Genomic DNA, 12,437 nt, shown 5'->3' with positions numbered 1-12,437 from the left:
CAGCCTTATCCATCCCTTTACTGTATCTTATTACCCTTTCAGCTGGGGTTGCTCAGAGCCCCACATAGGCTAGATCAGCTCCATCAAGTGCACCGTATAGGCACAAACTCAGCCTTATATTTCTCTGAAATAATGGTGATTCATGCACAGTGACAAAATTTTCCCAAGACGTTGCAAGTCTTACAAGCCAAAGGTAAGTGTTTGAAAGAAATAGTTAATACTTGAAACTGAATCCTCAATTCAAGGTGACCTTGGAGTTTTTATTAATGCTTTGATCACCTCCATGTCTATGAAGTGACATGACTCGATTACCGTGTGTTACATCCTCACATTTACTCATACCTCAGAGGGCCTAATTTGTGCCTCTGATGTATTTCTGAAGTAATTTCTATGGAAAGATATTTTTTAAATTCCTTTAAGTGTATAAATTGTATTATTAATTCAACATACTACTTTTGCTCCATTGTTCCTTTTTTTTTTTTTTTCCCTGCTGTTAGAATACGTGAGAGGAAATTTAAGCTGTTGAGCCATTAGGAATACCTCACCTCTGTATATCACTAAAAGAAACATTCTGTTTCCCATCTGGACCATGGTGCTTGGTGCTTGGATAGGTGCTTGAATTCCTGCAGTTTGATATTTTGGGATGGAAGTCCTGCGTCTGCCAAAGTCAGTAGCAAAAAACATTCTTAGTGCTTTAAATGGGGTAGAATCAAACCTAAAGAGTGACAACAAGGCACCTCTGTTCGGCACATTGGTCCCTCCTGTTATCTGTGCAACACATGGAGTTTGTTGATATCTCAATATGAATAAAATATTCATTGACATGTTTTATGTGTGTCTGCATATGCACTGCAGCTGGATGAACACATCATCATTCCAAGACCTTAACCCTTTTGTCTGATTGCAAATTGCAAGCCAAGGCAGTGATTTTCATCACTTTTATTCTATTTTTCTTAAACATGCAACGGATCAGCTTAGGAATGCAAGCTGTATTTTGTAACTCACTCACAAATAGCCTGTTCATGTCTGCCTCGATCCAAGAGAGAACTTAAACCTGTCCCCAGAAGGGGCTACGCAAGATTTAAAATATTTCCTTGCATAGCGACCTGTGTGTACTGGCTGGGCACAACAGCTCAGTCACCTCAGCTTCACAAATAGACCTCACAGTTCCCTCACAGGGACCAAGGATGGACAGGCTGTACTGGAAAGAGCGGTAACCTGCCTCCATCAGTGGCCTAGAGCAGATATATAGGGCATTACAACACTTCAGGAACACTCTTCCCATCAGCAGCAGCCTGAGCCTCAGACTTTCAGAGACAGAGGTGCTTCACTGGTGTTTGATAAATCTGCATGGATTTCTTGTCCATTAACTTGTCCAGTCTCCCCATAAACTCATATGAACTTCCAGCAACTAGTACATCCCGCAGCAAGGAGTTCCTCAGCTTCACTTCGTGTTACATGCAAAAACACTGACTGTCTTTACACCCCCTACCCAAAAGGGATGAGGACGGATAAAGCCTAAAAAAGTTTTAGGAAATGTTTCAGAATCTTGAATGGAAAAGGATATTGCTTTTCTGCCAGAGCAATAGGAATAATACACTGTCAAAGGTGAGGGACAGTGCATGTTCCCAACTTTGTCACTACCTATGTGTAGATCCATGCTCTCACTTTTCCCTTCTGAACACTCTAAATTACAAGTAGATTTCAGAAAGGCCATAGCATCATTTGTTGTACAAACACTTTCATGGATAATTATTTACTGTATATTTGCTACAATTTCTATTTCTGCAGAAATTATGGATAGATAAAACCTCACTGGCTCAGCTGTTCACAGATAAACCAATAAGCCAGGCTGCAATTGCATACACTAGAAAATCAATCATTGAAACTTCAGTCGTTTTAACTCATTTGGAAGGACATACACAAATATATTTGTGCTGTATTTGCCTAATTCTAATATACATTCACGTGCCTGTATACATTTCCCTGTCAAGATACAGTAATTAGATCTATGAAATACAAACAGCTAGGGTTTATGCCATTCTGCCTCCCCTCCTCCCCAACACTCCTATATTAGTAACTAGAAATAAACACTCAGCAACACGAAGAAACGGGGGAAGGGAAAGCTTTAAAAATGATCTGCTGATTTCTGTATGGAGGGGCTGATAGCTATCAAACCCTCTTAGGTAAAACATGGCTCAGTATACCAAAGTGACCTGACAGTCTACTCTTTAATTACCAGTATGAGATGTGACATGTCATAGCACAACTGTGGTGGCACTGTAATACACATCTGGCTGCAGTCAGCACCACCCTAAAAGAGCAGTTTTCACAACAGGTGTTACCTCCCTCTGGAAACAGGACTCAAAGGAACAATGTTTATGGCTTCATCCTGGGCAAAATAGCGAGATGCAAAGGGAAAGGCTAATACCTACACAGCAACTTTACTATGTGGGCTTTGGCTGAGACTAAGAAATATGATGAGTCAAACGCTTCTGATAACTTAAATGCTTGGGCTTTCAAATTAGCCATGTTTGTTTTTAAAAGATCTTCAAATGAAATTGGGATGAATTCCTTTCTCCTGATCAGAATCCAGTGTCATTCATTGTCCCATAAAACAAGGACACACCGCGGGATTGGAGGGAACTGCTGTAAGCGTGTCCAAAACCCAAGCGTGTGTGTGTATGTGAGTGTCTATGTGCGTAGACAAAGGAATTATTATTGGAAAACAGCTCTTGCTTTTTAAACGAAATCTGGCTTGTGAACCCTTCCACCAGGAATCAATATGCAAATGCTGATACAGATGTTACCTAAGGTGCAAGCAAGATCAAAGCAGTGCTTGCGAAGCTCAGCTCCAATTCTTGGCAAAGGTGCTGATGATGGAGAGGGATTAAAAATAAATAGGGCATAATAGCTCCAGCATGAAACTCCACTCCTTACAGCTAATACACCAACCCACACAGAAGATTGCTGAAATGCTGAAACCAGCTAGACTGGCAGGCCTGATAGGGAAATGGAGTCCATCACACTGGAACTTCAAACAGGGTCAGATAGCATAATGATCTGCATGCCAGGGGCAGGGAAGGTAAGAGGATAGCAGAAGATCGGATACCAGGGACTTTATACCTGGCTTGCTGCCAGCAGACAGGTCAGAGGCAGAAAAGGACACAAAGAAGGAGAAGAGGGAAGGCATTGTCCAACGGGAACTTAGGTTCTTTCAGTTCTCTGAAGGCTGTCATTCAACCTACTTCAGTACCTGCAGAATGTGCAAAAAAAAAAAAAAAAAAAAAGCATTACCAGTGTTTTAGTTGTCTGGTCTGTTTAGCTTTAGTTAAGGCTTCTTTGCTTGATATTTAGTAAGTCTTGCTGGTCTGAGCCACCAGTGCTTTTAACATCATGGACCTGATAACTATACACAAACTGTCTAGAAAAATCTATAGACGATCCACTTCCATCAGAAGATTCTTTGAATCCCAAGAACAGATTCCAGATGCTCAGTCAAAAGATGAAAAGCGAAGATGTTTCCCCTAGTAAAAGTATCCTTTATGGGTCTTTGCCTGGTACAGCCTCGGATGTATGAGAATGAGGCAGGTTTGCAGGCAGAGATGTCTTTAAAAAAATAAAATTAAATAAAGAAACCTCACACACGAAGAGATGCAGCTGGAGAAGGCCCTGCAGATCTTCTTCAGGTCTGAGACAGAAGCAAAAACTTCAGCCTAAAGAGATTCTGAGAACAAATGCCCTGAGATTCACTTAATTGTGGGAATCACCTTGTCACCTACTCTCTGATAAATGCATGCCAGTACTCAAAGCTGCCTGAATGACAAGCTAGATTAAAAGGCCTAAGGTGAGAGAAATTTACAGAGTATTAAAAAAAAAAAAAAGTCATTTTAGGCAATTCTCCTTGGAGGTCTCTTACACCAAAGTGCTCCCAGCAGCACTTATGGTGAGTAAGAATCAGGCCCCTTGCCTTTTAAACAAGGTGTCAGGAGATAAATGTATGTTGCACATTTTACATTTCTTCTTTCATTGTTCATATAATAATGAGCAGACCCTGTCACAGGACCCAGAAGATTACATTTCCCATCTGTTACAGACAGCACAGAGCAATGGTTTTACATTACCACGTAGGGTTCAGGAGCTGTGTTCAGAAAAGTCTATTAGGAATGCACACTGACAGGCGATTCCAATTAGGCAGCAGAGGAAACCAAAAAAAAAAAAGAGCTGGAAAAGAGATTGCATTAAAAAGTTTGGCTCTGAGTCTTAATTTCCTGGAAAACTAGAATACTTTGGGCTGGTTCTTCTCCAGGTGAAAATGCAGAGCTCTTTGCGCAGTAAGGACAGCATCAAGAGTGAGATTGAACATGTGGCCATGCACTGTCTATTGTCCAGCAGAAATGAAAATCAGCCTCTTGTGTGATTTAGCACAGAAAAATCAATGCAATTTATTGATGGGTTTAATTTACCTAAGCAGGAAGGTCAGGGACTCTGCCCAGAGAAGGCTGAGTTTAGATCACACCTGGTAAACAGGAAGGGCAGGGACCAGAGTGACAAGCCCAAACTGGGTATGCTGGAAATTAGCGAGCAAAACAGCAACAGGATGGGTCTGTCACCACTTTGTAGACTATCCTATCTGACACTAGTCCCATGAGGACAGGTGACCTGAAAAGCATGAACTCTACCACACAGCCTATGATATTCATCTCCTCCTTTAGTATCTGGTCCACCATGACATGGCTGACCCTTTGTCCTGATCTTGAAAGGAAACTGGCTCGGGAAGGGCCTCTGACAGTAGCTCTCTGCTTCAGCTTTAATCACAAACACTGGCTAAAGTTCAAAACCCCCCTTCCTATTCCCTTTTTCGTTCATCTTCTCCTTTTAACTTTTAATGTATTTTCTACCTTTTCTTTTATGTTGTGTTTAGCAAATAAATTAGAAAGCATCTAGTTTAGATGGCCAATACTGGTCATTCTCCAAAGCTATTGTGATCTTGTGAGATGCGTAAAGGCAACATCTCAAAAATTTAGCAATGGTAAAACTAACAATCGCTCTACTCCTGGCTGAAGCACCAGCCTGAGAGAAGGCCTGCACTTAGCTTCACAAGCTCTCGACCTCAAGATCAATCTGGTGTGATGCCCAGCCTGGATCTGATTCATGCTCACCCAAAAGCAAAACAGACAGTAAGCAGGTACAGGCTTGACTGCTGATGTCAGGCAGGCCTACAAGTGAGGGTCAGTAGCAGTCTGTAAAAGGAATGGAGGTAGCAGTCTCCTCACAGGTTGCTCCCCCCACACCCCCCCGCCTTTTGGCACATTAGGAAGTAAGCAGGAACAGGCTCCCAGAGCATGAGCAGCCCTAGTCCATCTAAGCTAACCTCGTCCTCCAAAGGACCTCCGCCGAGACCGTGGTTACTGTCTTTAGAGCCTTCAAAAGGGCCAGCAAAGAAGAAGGTGGGTCTTAAATAATTCTCTGCAATCATAAGGAACAGAAACCTTAGGTACTGTTACAATATCATATTTCGACATTCTTTATTTTTTATATTGCAAATATAATTCATAGAATAGTTTGGATTGGAAGGGACCATTAAAGGCCATCTAGTCCAACCCCCCTGCAATGTGCAGGAACATCTTCAACTAAACTAGATCAGGTTGCTCAGAGCCCCCTCCGACCTGACCTTGAATGATTCCAGGGATGGGGCATCTACCACCTCTCTGGGTAATCTGTTCCAGTGTTTCACCACCTTCATTGTAAAAAACGTCTTCCTTATATTTAGTCTAAATCTGCCCTTTTATTTAAAACAATGACCCCTTGTCCTACTGCAACAGGCCCTACTAAAAGGTTTGTCCCCAAAATGATTATTTGTTTTTGTCTTTTCCTGTGCCTTTAAGACGACAACTGAAGGTGGATGTCTGAGCCAGAACCCAACCAGGGGAAGTCTTTGAACTCAAAGCCTGTACCTGATGTAAGTGTTTAATACTGCACAAGTGGCAGAATTCACATTGACACCTCTGAGACTCTGGATCCTTTCCATGCTTTCAAATTAAGCACACCGCACTCAGGTGCACCCCTCAGCGACCCATGGCTGAGAAAACCACCGTTTGCAGGCTCAACAGCTGGTACTGCCAACACTTTGCATCCGAGCACTAGCAGCTACAGCCCCGGATCCCAATCCTCCTCTTTACTGCTCTGCAAACACATGCTGTAGAACTAGCATGACAAGGTCATGCAAGCACTGCATGGTCAGCGGTGGCCCAGGGCACGCCAGCAGAGCAGTGTGCTAGTAGGACATCCTGCAGCACAGAAATGGCAATGAAAGCACCATGGCTTCTCTGTATCAGTCTGGAGCACACACCAACCTCCTAGCCCATTTTACAGACTGAGGAGAGCACAGGGAGCTCCAAGGTTTGCCTGCACCCCTTTCCAAACTGTGCCATGCGCATGCCAGGCCTGGTGACAGCAACAATGCATTTATCCCCCTGCCATCGTGTGACACAGGGAGTCTAAACAGAAACACGAGGTCACAGCCTTTACAGCATCTTTCCTAAAGCTTTACTTGGTGGGCAATCAACAGCAGTGCTTTTGAAGAAAGTTACACAGTCAGAGAAGCTACAACAAAGCAACCAAGAAAGGCAGCTGCTTTTCCAGACGCAAATGCCACAGATGAGAGGCTCTGTGCTTTGGCCTCCTGTGCCAGTCAGCAGAAGGCTCTTGCAAGGGAGACTTGCTGGTCCTGTGGGTATAAAACTTGAAACCACTACTCGATCATCCAATCCATCTGCATGCAAACCTGTTCCGGGCTTCAAAGCCAGTGCCACACATGGCCTGACTACACAATCAAGCTTTGTACACAAAAGCTGAGTTAAAAATTAACCAGGCTGGAAAGAAGGGGAGAAAGAGGGTCACCTGGCCAAGCTGTGAGCATAGGAGCAAAACGCTCACAAGTAAACGTATTACACATAATGTTGTCACATATGTTCACTAACTGGAGCAGCCCCCTGCCCTCCTAGCAAAGGAGAACAGATGTCTGAAATCAAATCACCTAAATGCCCTCTATTTTTTGGGCATCACCTTTTTTTCCCTTGTTGCCAGATTTGAAAGTCCAATTTGCCAGAATAATATCCCCTGCATGCATGGAGGCTTTCAAAGTTGAAGCATCTGTCTCTTAGCAACCAGAGAGGCTTGAAGGATCCTTTTTTTTTTTTTTGCTTTCCCCTGATACCCACTGAGACATGTCAATTACTTACATCTTTCCAAAAAAAGATAAAGGACCAGACATCCCTTCCACTCCCCAACCACACAATGCAAAGAAGAGAACTCCACAGAGGGGATAACAAAACACTGTTACCTGGCAAAGGAGGAACAGCCCAGGCACGCTGCTATATCCTTATGTCCAGGGGCATTGACTCCAGGGCAAGAGATACAGAAATGCTTGGTCTTGTAAGAGAAGTGACAATGCCGGGGGGAAGGGAGAAACCATGTCCTGAGATTCTTACCCCTTCTAACTGTGGTGAAGTTCAGGGAAGTTAGACACAGAGGTCCTAGTTTATGGTAGATGTCCCTCAGGAGGCATAACTCAAGGCTAGGAGGGACAGCACTTTGGTAAGGGCAAGGACACTGTGGACTGACAGGTAAGACATCATGATAGCAAAGACTTCTGTACAGCCAGCATCAGGGAGCAGCGAGAGACAGCTGCTTCCCAAGGATAGCCCGGGAGGAAAGAGTGACCCTAGCCCAGGCAGTGCCCTCACCAATGGGGGACAGCGACAGAAAGTCTGAACATGGTGGGCAGAGCCAGGTACTGGTAAAAGAGTCCATCGATAGTTCAAGACCAGACAGGTGGTGCACCAGATCTGAGGGCCAAACAGGGTATCTAGTCAGGAACAAATGGAGACACAGCTAGGAAACAAGGCTACAACATGGGTTGAAAGTCCATCCAGGAGACAGGGACACTTACAGGCATAGAGACAATCTACAAAGTACATTCAGGCTGCCCATCTATGAGACCAGATACCTGCAATGTAGCTCCAAGGCCCACCCAGGAAGCAGGTTCACCTACAGCACAGGTCACGAAAAGCCTGAAGGCCCAGGCTTGAGCTAAAATGGAATTCCCGGCAGGGGTGTGGGTCCCAGGTGAGGCTTGAGAGCTATCAAGGCCTATTAACACCCTGAGGGCCCTGATGATGGGTTTAGAAGTAGTGGAATGGGGTATGAGCCACATCTGAAATCTCTTCCCCTACGCATAACTGTGTCTGTGCTGGGTAACACCCCAAATCATTGCTTGAAATATATTGTCCTCTCTCCCACTCCTTTACTTATGCTTAGAGCATCAGGAGAGTACCGACCTCACACAAACTACTGAGACTGGTGTGACAGAGCATCTTCTGCATAAAGGTGCACGACTGGAAACCCTAACAAAGCCCCAAAAGTGACCCCAGTTTGGCTAAACAGCAAGTATCCCTACCACGGTTCCTTCATGTTATACAGGTAAACAACATGGAAAGGTCCTTCCCTACTGAACGTATGGCACTAACAAAGCTCCTCAGCCATCTCCCTATTCCTTTAAAGTTAAAAATCACTGTAAACTCATAGACTGGCATAAGGTATGTCTGACACTATAAAAGCAGTTAAACTTGTCAGCATAATTCCAAGAGCATTGCAGAGATTTTTTGTATAAATAGCAGGGATCTCCAGTGTAAATAAGGGGAAGGTGGAACCTGAGGTGGCTGAGCCAAGCCTGGGATAAGGCAGGATTCAACACTCAATAACAGAAAATGGAGACATTTCCTCCTCCACCTCACCCTCAATTGTGCTTTTAAAAATCTCAGAGTGGGAGGATCAAGGGGGTCACATTTCTGGCTGTATTCCCAGCTCTGATTCAAGTGCAGCACTGTCCACTACACAGATTTTTAACGGAGCAAAATACGCTTGAAATAATTTGTACTGTAATTAGAAACCTTGCTTGCAATTATAAGTGAAAAAAAAATAATCTCTAATAAACAGAATCTATTAAATCCTCCCTGCTATTCTGAGGTGTTTATTATGCTGTATTTACAAGTTTCTGTTCAAGCTTGGGAAGGTTTAACAGAAATTAAAATACATGATACAAAAATAAACCTGTATCTACCTGTGCCCTTCTTTACACATAAACAAACACAGTAAACTGCAACTAAGTTCAGCAACCAAACCTGACTTAACAACTTTTTGTAAGAAAGAGATTGAAAAAACAAGTGTTCATATACACAAGAAGGATAATACATTTTTAGATATTTTTGTCTGAAAGCAACAGGACAGGCCAATCAGTTGAATATTTTATGTTAAGTTAGGAGACAGATAATTTGATGGCACTAGTGGAAACAAGAGTCTCCTTTGCAACATCTACGTCTCCTGCTAACTCAGCATCCAGATGTGAGCGCACGTACTTGCTGATATAATACAGCCTGAGAACCTGGGTGTGAAAAGAGGCAAGGCCAGTACTCACAAGTGCTTTAAAAACCCAATGATGTCAAGTGACCTGGACACCCACGCTCAGCCAGCAGACAGGACGTCAAGTAAGCACAATAGGATCCTAATGGCTCTGGCCAGCCAGCAATTGCAGTGCTGAATTCTGAACAAGCTGCAAATGGACAGGGCAGTCCCAGCAGAAACCCTACAGAGAGCGACAGGTTCAGCCTCAGGCATCTTTCTGCTTTTAGCAGTACGGGTTATTCCTTCAAGGTCACCTCAGGCCTCAAGGAGCAGTTAATGGAAGTAGCTCAGAAAGCTCTTCTCACATCTCCCAACCCTTCTCTGATGGCTGGAAAGCCGCATATGGGATGGTCACCCCACGTTCAACAAACAGATGTCCACTTCTTGAGTAGTGCTGTGAGTGAGCAGTACCCCAGACGCCTCTGCAGGGCTTGCCCTCTGACTGAATGCCAGCTGGGGCTGAGGAATTCGAAGAAAAGTTCTTGAGCTACTTTTGCACAAGAAGTTCTTGTGCTTTGTCCCTTGCTCCAAAGCCTTGTCTGAGCCCTGCAGCTGTACGCATGGGAAGGACCACTTCATGGATCTAAAGAAAGGCAGGATGAAAACTTGCCCGCCTAAAGAATTACTGTGAACTGGAATAGCTTGTATTTTAGACTTAGAAAACAGAGAGAGCACACAAGGTAGGCCTGGTCTATTGCAATCTGTACAAAAATAAGACCAAAACGACTGTCCTTCCAGTCATTGTGTGTCCCCCATCAGAAATATAAAGGCAAAAGTCCCAGTCATCACCTACCCTTTTTAAAATTTCTTTTGTTCCTATTTAAAACTAGGCTGCTGCAAGTTTTATTATGTTTTACACCAGCTGCTGGTAAGTTATCGGTTTTGGACTTGTAATTATTTGCAAAACTCAGAGAATATCAGCAGTGAAAAGTATGGCTTTGTTTTGAGGTTATTTTTATTATTTCCTCAAAGGAACATAGCCCACCAAGACTATTTAGTTTGCATAAACCTTGTAATCTTTCCTAACAAATCATGTACAGAAATATTTCCCAGTGTCTGCTGAACATAGTGATAGCAAATACATGTAGGCACAGCATGTAATTTAGAGAATATTTTTGTTTTATTTATAACATGGAAGTGAACAGGATGGTCTGTTTGTAGTTGCCATGGAAATTGCTGGCATTAGCTCACTTCTTACCAAAGAGGAAGCAAAGAGCTTTTCACTTTCTGCTATTTAACCTCTTTTAATATTAAAATCCTATATACTGCAGTAGTACAAATCTCTCCTCTACGGAAGGTCAAGGGCATTCTAGAGCTATCATTGCTAAAAAGAAATCAGCTATTTGGAGTACTGTGCATATGCTTTGTGAACATGATATTTCTTGAAACAGATTGAGCTCATCTGCTTAGAAGATTTTTTTTTTTTTTTTTTGCTTTTTTAATATTTTGGAGAACTCTTTGGATTGTGAAAGCAACACAAACTGGCAAAAGCTGGGCTAAGGAGGTTAATGCAAAGCACCTCCACGTTATTTTTACTAACTTCTCCCTACCGCATTGTTCCTTTTTGATGTAATCCCAAGGGATGGAGAGTCTCACCAATGACTAACATGTGTATTACACTGACCACCCTCTCCACTCTTAAAGTTCAAACAACAAAAGCAACACAAAATCCCTCCTCCCTTCCAGAATTATGACCTCGAGGAGGGAGAAGTGACTCCATGAAGCCCTGTGGTATTTCACTTTTACCTTTGCAGCTAATGGCAGGTAAAAACTTCCCAGTTAATATAAAGTTAGATAACAACATAAAACCCCTCTTGGATATGACAGCAAAATTCAGTTTCAGAGAAGACTCATGCTACCTGCATCTGTACGATCATGAAGCAGCAATACTGAATCTAACATAGCTTCTAGCTCAGTGCTGCAAAGACTGGGTGTCCTCTGGAGCCAGTGAGGCACAGGAGAGAAGCATCCACCTTGTCTCAATCCCCGGTGTTTTACAGATTTATCAAAGATCAAAAAGCCTGAAGAATTCACTTTTGCCTTTAAGTCTCATCACTATTTGGAAAAAAAAAAAACAAAACACAAAAACCAAAACAAAACAACCACCACACTTATTTAAACTAGAGCATGAGAGCATGTCTTTTTAAAAAGATTTGAAAGTTTCTCATAATGGAAAAATCCACCAACCCCTTGGCAAACTGGAAGAGGGGTTACTAAGCCCTCCATCTGGGGGGGGAAGAGGCTCATTTAGCCTATGTGGAGCAAGAAGGAAACAGGTCAGCCTGCTGAAGATAATTTTTTGAGAACACATGCAGTTCCTTCTCTTCCTCAATATGCCTCAAGCATCAAGGATGTAAAAATTTAAAGTTCTAAAGGAAAAACGAATCAAGCAAGAAAATCAACAGCTTCCTTACCAAAACATAGTCTCCTTTTTCTAACCAATCACAGAAGCTGAAAATATATTTAAATACAGAAGGAAAAAAAAAAAAAGGAATATCTAAATGCTAAGAAGGAAAGAAGTCCTTTACCCACCTTGTTTTTTATTAGATCGTGCACAATATCACATTTTAACCGTCCCCTGCACCTCTTTCTCCTGTAAGGTCCCCTGACACTCTTTTTTCAATTGGCATTTTGTGGTTTCCTGCAGCTTCACAGTGTTTGTAGTAACACACTGTGGTGTATGGCATATGATGATTCCTGATCTACACACGTCTGCTAAAGCAGGCTGTGTGCAAGCTTAGCTCTGTAGCGCGGGGTACAGCAACGGCTGCATTTAGCCACAGAGCACCTCCTGCTTCCACCCCCGACGGCAGCAATCTCCTGCATCCAATTTTGTGAAATACAGGAGTTCTCAGTCACTGGGGCAGGACGGCCAGGACCTTACAGGCATAGCTGATATCAATTCAGGTTTTTACGGTTAGGTGAGGAAATTAAAAAGATACAGGAAAAAATAGGTTGGACTTATGCCCTCC

The 12,437-nt window shown here is 43.0% G+C and overlaps 1 long non-coding RNA gene across 6 annotated transcripts in view; it reads right to left on the bottom strand.

Annotated features, from left to right (window-relative positions):
* Positions 1-12,212, bottom strand: part of LOC141742174 (uncharacterized) — a 107,782-nt gene extending 95,570 nt beyond the window's left edge. For 3 of the 6 annotated variants that reach the window (XR_012586614.1, XR_012586613.1, XR_012586615.1), the window contains exon 1: positions 3,127-4,336. This is a non-coding gene — a long non-coding RNA (uncharacterized LOC141742174). Of the gene's footprint in view, positions 1-3,126; positions 4,337-11,997 lie in introns of those variants that run through there. The other 3 variants (XR_012586616.1, XR_012586612.1, XR_012586617.1) reach the window with 3 other exon arrangements.
* Positions 12,213-12,437: the final 225 nt, after the last annotated feature.

Source organism: Larus michahellis, chromosome 4 (genome assembly GCF_964199755.1).
Source record: "Larus michahellis chromosome 4, bLarMic1.1, whole genome shotgun sequence".
Lineage (NCBI taxonomy): Eukaryota > Metazoa > Chordata > Aves > Charadriiformes > Laridae > Larus > Larus michahellis.
The sequence above is the reverse complement of the archived record's forward strand: the minus strand, read 5'-3'. Positions and strand labels throughout refer to the sequence as shown.